Source organism: Monodelphis domestica, chromosome 1 (genome assembly GCF_027887165.1).
Source record: "Monodelphis domestica isolate mMonDom1 chromosome 1, mMonDom1.pri, whole genome shotgun sequence".
In the NCBI taxonomy this organism is placed as follows: Eukaryota; Metazoa; Chordata; class Mammalia; order Didelphimorphia; family Didelphidae; genus Monodelphis; species Monodelphis domestica.
In genome coordinates, this window is record NC_077227.1 from 85,260,552 (window position 1) to 85,271,850 (window position 11,299).

Consider the following 11,299-nt stretch of genomic DNA (forward strand, 5'->3'; position numbering starts at 1 on the left):
TTCTTCTTACACCATCCCTCTATGCTTCTTGTTGACTTTATGCTAGTGGTTTTCAAACTTTTTGGTTTTAGGAGCCTTTTTACATTTAAAAACTATTGAGGATGCCTATAAATTTTTGTTTCTTTTGTCATACTTATCACTTTTTACTGTATTAGAAATTAAAAATGATGAATTTTAAAATAGTTATGTATTATTTGATTAAAAACAGCAATAAATCTATTGCACATTAAAATAATGTTTTTATGAAAAAATTACATTTTCAAAAACAAAAAGTAGAATTACCTTACATGTTTTTTATAAATATCTGTAATGTCTGATGAATAAAAAAACACTTGAAATCTCATTCTTGCTTCTGCATTCAATTTGTTGATATATATTATTTTAATTGAAATACATGAAGAAAATCTGACTTTGCACAGATAAATAATTGGGAAATGGAGGAGTATTTTAATAGGCAAATAATGTCTTGGTATTATCATGAAATTATTTTTGATTTCATGGATTCTCTGAAAGGGTCTCTGTTGATATTCTGGGGTCCTTGGATACCAGTTTGAAAATTATTGTTCCATGGTCTAACCAAACTTGGCTAATTTTTACCCCATAGAACTCATGTTTCCCCACATTTTCTGCTTTGCTTACATAATTCTCAATGCCTGCAATATTATTTGTCCATATTTATTTGTTGAAATCATACTTATTCCACAAAATTCAATTTAAAGCTACCTCTTTCATGAAGCCACACCAGATTCTACCAATGGGAGCTGATATCTTCCTCTTCTGAAATTTTAAGGTACTTAAGCACACTACTGTACTGCTAGTGGAACTGTATTTCAGTTTGTAACTATGCAATAAAAATGACTGAATTGATCATATCTGTTGACCCAATAATACCTCTACTAGAAATATATCCCCAAGAAAGCATATAAAAAGGACTGGTGTTTACCAAGCTATTCATAGATTTATTTTTGTGATAGCTAAGAACTGGAAACAAATGAAGTGCTCATTAAATGAAAATAGTTGAATAAATTGTGCTATAGGAATTAATGGCATGGTATTTTTCAATAAGAAATACAAATCTGAGGAATTCTATGAAACATAAGGAAGACTTGTTTGGATTAATGTGAAATAAGCTAGACCAGAAGAATAATATACAAGATGACCAAAACAAGAACTATTGATTTCAGCATCAAATAATTCTTCTGTGAACTTTAAAGTTCTAAAAATGGACCACTTCAAAAAAATTTTAGACTATAAGCTCTTTGAAGGCAAGGACTATATCTTATTTCTCCTTGCATATATTCCATGATATAGCACAGTGAATTAGGTGTAATGATGGGGAGTAGGAAAAAAGAACTGTTGGGGAAAATGGAATGTTGAGAGCTCTACAGTGCATGAAGCAGGAATGACAGTTGGAAACTGAACAAGGACTTCTGGGAAATTCTCCTGAGGAAGGGGTCTTGAGTGCTGAGACACAGAAGAGAGTGGAAGGAGGAGCTGTTTCTCTGGGCCATTTCAAGACACCTTTGGAGATTTCTGTCACTGACAGAAATCCTAACATTGTTGGCTCCTGTTAACACATCACTGGTTCTTGTAAACAAACCTAATTTCTCTGACGACTTTCATTCCATGAACTATTGAGATACTGAACTCAATTTGGTGAGCAGTGCTCTTTCCCCTTTCTACCTCTTCCCTGCCTACAAGAAACACCTTTTACTTCAGTAATTAGATAATTTAGGAAATTAGTTTTAGAATAGATTTGGGAAGGGAAGGTGGACTTTGAAGAGGTGACAAATTCTGCCCACTCAGAGGATGGACCTTTTAAAAGGGATTCTGAAACTAGGGTGACAAATCAAAATAAGCAGTCAGATAGTGACTTCAACTTGTTTATTTGCGTCAAGGGAATAAGCTCATTTGCAGACTTCATCTTGCTGCCAATTTTCAATAAGACATTGGGGGAGGCTTGTGAGTACCCCAAAGTAGCTCGTAGTCAAATTGAGGTCCCACATACCTTTTCCTGTGGAGAAGACTTCCCCACTGCCTTTGAGGGCCGGCACAGCCATTAAGGGGCAATCTTTCTCTGAGGGAAGATCTCCATGGTATCTCCCTCAAGTAATGTGGGGATTCTGGGAGGGGGTAGGGAGGGAAGCCATTTCATCAACCTTTTCCTCACTGCCTTCAACCCTTATTTCTCTATCTAAGGAGTGAGAGTTCCCCAAGATTACATAGGTATAGTAGGAGCAAACTAATTATTTGATGAGTGAATAAAGGAAAGAATTTGAAACTGAGGGTTTGTTCATCAATTTGGGAATTGTGAACAAGTTGTTGTATAATACTGTTATTTGATAAGAAATGACAAGCAGGATTAAATCAGAAAAATCTGGAAAGACTTATATGAATGAATGGAAAGTGAAGTGAGCAGAATCAGAAGGACATTGTACAGAGCTACAGCAATTTTTCTTGAATAATGTGAATGATCTAGTTATTCTCAACAATGTAGTGATCCAAGACCATTTCAGAGGCTCAAGATGAAAAATGCCCTCTGCCCTCTGAGAAAGAACTGAGTCTGAAGGCAGATAAAAACATACTATAATTCATTTTTTTCTTCCTTTTTTCATTGAGATCTCATCCATAAAATGACTAATAATTTTTTTACATGATTACACATGTAAAATCTATATTAGATTGCTTGCCATCTCAGCGAGGGAGAAAGGCAGAGATGAGGGAGGGAAGGATGATCAGAAGAAGAGAAAGAATTTGGAACTCAAAACTTTTGAAAAATGAATGTTAAAATTATTTTTATATGTAATAGGGGAAAAATAAAACATTACTTAAAAATAAATAAAAGAAGGAAGGTAAGTTGGGGAGTTGGGGTGGGGGAACCAAGGAGCAAGACTTTGTTAATTCCATAATTATCTACTCTCCATGCAGTGTCATCCTTGTGCATGTGTACATCAGAAAGGGGCCCACTCTTCTGGAACATACATATATCTATTGAGAGAAACATGCCAAGGATACTGAACGGCACATGATAAAGACTTGTGGAATATACCCCAGATCATCTGGTTTCACAAATAAGCATTGACAAATAAAAAAGAAATGGAGAGAAAAGGAACCGCTTTTACAACTGTATATATGCAAAGAATGGCTCAGTCACTGAGGAAGATCACAAGGATTGAAAGGAAATGAATAGAATAGAAGAAAGAATAGAATCAAGGAATATGAGTTTCGGGGGGAGGAGGTGGACTGAAATTTTGATGACTTCAGGAAGATCTGAAATGTTCTGAAAGCAACATATGATTCTTTGATATTTTGGGGGGATTGATGAAGTGCTAATATAAATATTTACATCTATAGAGTGCTTTCGACATTACACAGACAAATTGAGCAAATCTAGATGACTCTGTGGATAGGGTTCTGACTCCAGATTCAGAAAGACAGGAGCTCAAACTCCATTTCAGACACATAGTAGTTGTGTGACCCTGGACAAATCATTTAGCTGCTGTCTTCCCCAGTTTCCTTCTCTGTAAAATAGGGATTGTAGGATAAAATACAATATTTACAAACCTTAAAGTTCTACATAAGTGCTAGTTAATTTGATTATTGGTATAATTTTATAGATGAGGAAACAAAGACATTGAGAGATTAAATGACTTTTCCCCTGGTCACACAGTCAATACCATAGACTAGATTTGAAAGCAACTCCTGATTGCAGTTGCTACTTCTGCAGCTACCCCATCTCTAGATTTATATAACATTTTATGGTTATAAAATATTTACTGTATATTATTTAATTTGATTTTTATAATCAAATTACATTTGATTATAATATATATTACATTATATTATATATATATAATAATAAAATATATAATATACTCTCAGATGGGTAGTGCAAGTACTGCTATTCCCAAGCTATAGAGGAAGAGACCAAGATAGGGAGAGGTTGAGACTTTTTTTTTTTTTTAAACCCTTACCTTCCATCTTGGAGTCAATACTGTGTATTGGCTCCAAGGGAGAAGAGTGGTAAGGGTTAGGCAATGGGGGTCAAGTGACTTGCCCAGGGTCACACAGCTGGGAAGTATCTGAGGCCAGATTTGATGAGACTTATTTTTTAAGGTAGATCTGTTTTCTACAGAACACAAGGGCAGGACTTCTTTCAAGGAAAACTGGTATCTTCTCTGCAACTTCTGGTTTTAGAGAGTTGGTTGGAACTCTGAGAGGTTCTGACAAAGCTAGGGTCACATAGCCAGTTGGTGTCAGAAGTGGATTTTCCTGCTCCATTCATTACCCTGTGTTATCTCTTTAAGTGATGTACCCAAGGCCATCAGTGGCTCAAATCCTAAGGTCCAAACTCCCTATAACTTATCCAGAAATTCACAAAGACATTAAAAGAATGCATTTAAAGTTTAAATTCAGATAAATAATACCCCAAAATAGATATACAGAGAGAAAACCCATGGAACTTAAAGTAATAGTAATTGATCCTAAGCCAATGACCTAAATATTTCTATCCTCTGACCTTCTTTATTGAATAAAACATTCAGAGACATTTACAAGCTGTGTAAATCATTTAACATCTATCTGCCTCAAGTTTCCTCATTTGTAATATGGGAAAAATAATAGCACTTATTTCACAGAGTTGTTGTGAGGATAAAATGATATACTCTCTGTAAAACTCTTTGCAAATGCAAGTAATTCAACACTTGTTACTCCTTGAATTCAGCAAATATTTGTGTCATTATGGACAATGTGTGAGTAATAAAGAGGCCAAAATGAAACATTTCCTGTACCCAAGGAGTTTTCGTTCTCGTTGGTGGGCAGGGACTCAAAGTGCACAAATGTGTAAATAAAATTTAATTTGAGGAGATAAAAAGTACAAATAACTATAGGGATCAAGGGAGATCAGACTGGATTGAGCCTTAAGTGAAAATAAAGATAAAAAAGTAGAATTCAAGATGGAGTGCATTCCTGGCAACAAAGAGATGGAAGATAGCACATTGAGTTTATGAAAGAGCTCACAGGCAACCTCTCTGAGCCTAGGTTCCTCATTTGTAACATGGTGGTGTTAGATTAGATGAATTCAGAGATTCTATTCATACCTAAATATATGATTCTATGCTCCAATTTGGAGGGTTTAGAAATTCACTAATAGAAGAATATGGACAAAATCTGGAAAGCTAGGTTAGAGCCAGATTTCAAGGGTTTCAAATTCAAGGTAAAGAAATTTGTATTTTATCTCAAAGCAATAGGGAATAATTGAAGATTTTTTAACAATTTATTTAGTGAGGGACTGACATGTTCAAAACTGAACTTTAAGAAGAACATTAAAAAATAAAACCACAAAGTATCATGTGTTTTTACTAATCACTTCAATTACTTTTCTCTATTATTCTTGTTACTCAATTTTATTTGTTTAATTTTTATAGTATTTCTTAATATTTTTAGCTCTTTTTAGTATTTTCTTCCCACAACTGAACAAGAAAATAATAGGCCAGAAAACCATCATAACAAATGTACATCAAAGATATACTAGCCAAGTTAAAAAATATATATTTCATTCTTAAACATGTCTATCATTATTCTGGCAGGAGGGAGATAGCATGCTTTATCTGCAACTTCAAAATTATAGCTTGTAAATGCACTGGTCAAAGTTAAGAAGGTTTTCAGAAAAAAATTTTCTTATAAATTCTGTTTCACTTCTGTCTGCCTCAGTTCACAGAGGTCTTCCCAGGTTTATCTGAAATGGCAGATTTCTTCATTTCTTAGGAAACAATAATATTGTTATAACTATATTTCAAAACTTGTTTAGCCATTACCCAAGAGATGGGCATCCCTTTGATTTTCATTTTTAGCTACTATGAAAAAGGCTACAATAAAATTTTTTATATATTTCCTCTCTATTCTTTTTTATTCTTTTGCGGTCTTTCCCTCCTCTTTTAGATCTCCTTGGGGTGTAGACCTAGTAGTGGTATATTGCTGGGTTAAAGGGCATAAATAGTTTAATTTGGGCATAGTTCCAAATTGCTTTCCAGAATGGCTAGTCCAATTCATAGCCCCATCAACAAAACACATTGGTGTGTCTGTTTTCCCATAGGTACTTAATATTCCATTTTCCTTTTTTTGTCATCCTTGCCAGTTCTATGACTATGAAGTGAAAGCTCAGAATTACTTTAATTGCATTCCTCTATTAATGACTTGGAGCATATCCTCTCCTCCCATATGATTGTTCATAGCTTGAATTTCTTTCTTTGAAATTTCCTTGTTCATATTCTTTGACCCTTTGTAGATCAGGGAATTACTCCATTTTGTAAATTTGAATCAGTTAGGAAAGGAATTTGAGAACTTGTTTAAAGAATGGAAGCAAAACCTGGGAGTGGCACATAATGAAAAGGCTGCTGGAGATAGGATAAAAGGGCTTGAATTAGGAAGGCAGCCAGAATTTCTTTGTTTTCCTATTTCTTCTTCCCCTCCTTTCATCATCATAAATCTTATTTTTATTTTTACTGTGATCAGTAGATCCTTCTTAACTATAAAGCATTTTTTCCTATGATGTTTTCTATCTGTGGTATAATATCACAGCACCTGTAAAATGTATAGTGGATATGTAAACCTATATAAAGGGTCTGCTACATACTACATGCTACAGTACATATGCTTGGTACTGGGGGTTATAAGTAAGATATACAGTGTTCCAATTCCAGTGGGCGTGATTAAAAATATCACATAGACATAAAAATAATCAGTGTAGAGAGGACTAGGAGATCAAGTGTACTATAGAGAAGAGGAGGAAGGACTGAGGAAGGGATGGAAAGACTTCACCAAAGATGTCACATTCAAACTTTACCTTGGAGGAGGGGAAATGAGGAGTTATGGGTTTTTGAGAAGGAGACTGATGTGGCCAGATAAATAGGGTAAATATGTGTTATATGAATGAAGGAAAGAATGAATGAGAGTTAGTTCTCATTTCTGACCTGCCATCTTTTCCTTATGGATTGATTTTATCAACTTCGGGAATAATTATTACCATCAATCATCATTTATTGAGCACCTGCCATAACTGCTTACTGTACTGTGTCTTGAATAATGGGCACATTAGTTATATTTCATGAAAGATAATCAGCAAAATTCAAATCATCCATTGGTTCACTGAAACAGGACTAAATTTGTTTAAAAAACCATTCCTTCTTTTTCAAAAGCCATAACCATACAGAAAAATTCAATGCCACAAACTTTCATTGAATACCCACTGTGCTCTAGACACTGTGCTAAGCATTGGGGTTATGAAAAGAAGCAAAAGATAGTTCATGCCCTAGAGGAATTAATAATCTATTGGGAGAAATGACATGCAAACAAATATATACAAAGCCAGTTATATATAGGATAAATAAGAAATAAATAAAAGAGGTAAACTATAGGAATTAAGAGAAATTTATTCTGTGGGAGGTAAAATTTTACTTGGAAATTAAAGGAAGTCAGGTAGGTTAGTAGATAAGGACATTGTAGAAGGAACAGAGAATTTGGAATCAGAAAAATCTGAATTCTAAATCTGGCTATGTTACTTTACCGCCTGTAGAAACCTGGGCCAGTCACCTTTCTAAGTTTCAATTGCTTTTTTGATGAAAGCAGGGCATTGATTAGAACTTCATGATGCTCCCTTCTAGTCCCATATAATAGGATCCTATAGATGAAAACATAATCAAACACAGTGAGACTCCGTTAAGGTCATTCTGTGATAGTTGATGTAAATGCTCAATCAGATGTTATAGAAAAGAAAATGGTCACACTTTTAGCATTTGATTAAATCAGAGACTTTTGGCCTCCATGAAGTACCTGAACAAAAATGATTTTAAAGCAGCTTCTTTTCAATCCTTTTATTTTATTTTATTTTATTTTTCAAGGAGATATTAAACCTACTGGAAAGAAAAACTAGTTTTAGGTACATTTAAAGTATGCTTGCTGGCTGCTTTTCTAGAATGGTTTTGGGCACTAGAAAAATCTTCCTCTGTCACTTATTCAGATTTTCCTTCTTTACTGTTGTAACCCAGGGTTCAAGTCTGGATCATTTGCATAGGACTCTACTAATTCGTGGAAAGGATGATGGCTCCCCATTTCCTGCATGGGGGGTAGAGTTGGTCAAAGAACTTGCAGAGGGGAGATAGCTTCTTTCTTCTTTCTTTTGTAATCTTATTCTTTATGCCTTTAAAAACATTCTTATAAGGTAGTTAAATATCTCAGTGGAGAGAGAAACACGCCTGTAGAGGAGAGGTCCTGGGTTCAAATATAACCTCTGACACTTACTAGCTGTATGACCCTGGGAAAGTTACTTAACCCCAGTTGCCTAGTCATTTCTGCACTTCTTCCTTGAAACTGATACTTAGTGACCCTTCTAAGATAGAAGGTAAGGGTTAAAAATATTCTTACATGGAGTCCATAGGCTTCATCATATTGGTCCAGGTTCCCCTTATAACCATATGATGAATGCTCAGGTTTAGAGTACAATGAGATACTTGTAGATCATAGTAGTAGTAGTCCCTCGGTAACCAAGGATGACAATTGTCTTGGTGCATTTTTGTGCACAAAGACACTTGTGCATGAAGATTTAAGTGGAAAAGTCGGTGCACAGAGACAGTCCCACTCTCTCGGCGTTGGAAGCCTGGGCCCAGTGGCACGAAAGGTGCCACCTGGAGACTTCCTCAGTTGCTTTGGATGGCCGTGTTGTCCTTTGTGCTCCAACACACCCTGAGCACTCCACAGTGCTTTGCTGCGTTGCCATCTCAGCTGTTGAACCTTCTTGTTGGTTTCTTCCGCCTGTTCCGTCGAAACAGTCTTCACATGCTGGGTGAGCAAAGCCCTGGTTCACCAGGGGTCGACGACGACCTGATGGCTACCCTCACAAGGTTTGGCCGGCCTGTCGAAGCCGTTGCCTGGGGTGTGGCTGCTGCCACATGCTAGCAGCTACTGGGAGATCATAATATGTAATCAAAATGACTTTACTTCCATTACTAGGCATATACCCCAGGGAGGTCATTGATAAGAAGAAAACCCCATAGACATAAAAATATGTAGCAGCACCTTTTGTAGTAGCAAATTACTGGAAACAAAGAAGTAAATGCTTATCATTTGGGGAATGGCTAAATATATTGTAGTATAAAATTATAATAGAATGTTACAAATGAGAGACGTGATGAATACAGAGAAGCATGGAACGACTTACATGAACTGATAGAGTAAAGGAAGAAAAACCAAAAAATAGTCAATGTAAATATTTAATCAGATGTTATGAATAGGAAAATGGACACAGTTTTAGCCATAGAAGGAACAAAATGAGTCTGAGTACAGATTGAAACCATTTTCCATTTTATTTCATACATGGATTTTTTTCCTAAGTAAAATGTATCTTGTTTCACAACATGACTAATGGGGAAATATGTTTTATATGGCAATACATCTAAAGTTTACATCATATTACTGGCTTCTTGGGGAGAGGGGAGGAGTGGAAGGGAAGGGGGAACATGGGACAGATTTTTGTATACAGCTAATTTAAGGATTTGTTTCTCAAATATGATAAACATGTTTTTATAATTTATTACATATTTATAACAAATCACATGTATCATCATTTTTACATATTATATATAAATAAATGGTAACTAAGAGTATGCAAAATAACTTTAACAATGAAAATAGAAAGTCACAAAATGATCAAAAATCAATGTTACAAAATTATAAAGAATAAGTAAGATCGTAAAGGAGAAGATAACATCATCCCACTCTCCTTTGTTCAAGTGAGAGGCTCATGGGTAAGAAATATTGTATACTTTTTTGTATTAAAAATATATCGATTAGTTATACTGTTTGTTTTCTCTTCCTTTTTTTGCTATAAGGTAGAAAGAATGAGTGGTCATGGGGAGAAATTTTGGTGATATCAATAGAAATTTATTTTAAAAATAATTGAAGAAATGAAGGGGGAAGGGAAACTACCTTCTGGGGATAAGAACCAGTGAGCAAAGGCTAAAGAGATGACATAATGTAGAACATTCAGTCAACAAAAAGCTAGTCAGTTTTGTTCCAACAAAGTGTACACAGAGGGGGGAAACTAGGAGAAAAGCCTGGAAAAGTAAGCAAAATTTTAAAATGATGTTACTACTATCAAAGAATACAATTATCTAGGTCAAAATAGTAGGTTAAAAAGCTACTCCTTTCTGTGTCTCCATCCTCACAAAGTAGCTGGAATTCTGCTAAAACCCACTGAAAAGATGAAGTTTTTATGTGCCAAGAAGCTAAATGCCCTTCTCACCCCATTATAGACCATCCCACCCTACCTATATCTATAGCAGGTTCTGCTCCTACTATATCCACTATATTTATATGGAGAGTTTAAGTGATTGCTTTCTCATAATAATGACTGACATTTATAGAACACTGTTTGGCAAAGCATCAGTATGCGATCTTATGTGAGTTTTACAATATCTAGGTATGATGGGTGTTATTCCTATCCCCAGACCAGGAGGCTATTTGGTTCACAAATGATCACACAGTTAATAAGGATAAGAGGCGGTATTTGAATCCAGGACTTCCCCATTCCAGGACCTGCTCTCTAGTCACCATGGTAGGTTATCACATGGAAGGAGGCAGTTCTGTCTTATTTCTCTTTGTATGTATTTCTCCCTGGCCCTAACATACTATTCCACACATGGTTTTTCTCAGTATGTGTTCCTCGAATTGGATTGAATTTCTGGCTTGGTGTGCTGGGACTAAAATGCCAACCTCATGCTGCTGATGGCACTTGTGGGGAAGCTCCTCTCTGACGCTGTTGAGAATTAAAGTTCTCATTTCATTAAAGGTGCAGAAACAGCTCTGCTCTGATGGACCAAGATTTGTTTGGCTCCAAACAATTTAAAGCAGAAAGCAATTTTTATTTAATTGTCTGAATTAGAACTGATTGACAAAGGGATCAATTACATGTAAGATGCAAGGCCCATGCCAGGTGGCAAGGATGGGAGGAGGACTCCTCATGAAGATAAAAGATAAAGAATGAGACAGATTAGACTGAGAAAAACCTCTCTAATAGAAGAACCAACAATTACAGGGTTTTTACAGATACTGACGGCAACACAGTGTTGAGTGAATTTTATTTCTTTTTTAAAAATTTCTGTTGCATAAGAAGGAACAGGCTGAGAACAGAGGCTAACTGGTATCTTTTCTTTTGTCAAGGAAATGGAAGTGACAGCCGGTCCCCAACTCCCCTGGATAACAAAAGACAGGGAAGTCCAAAGGGAGACAGTGTGGCATTATGGAA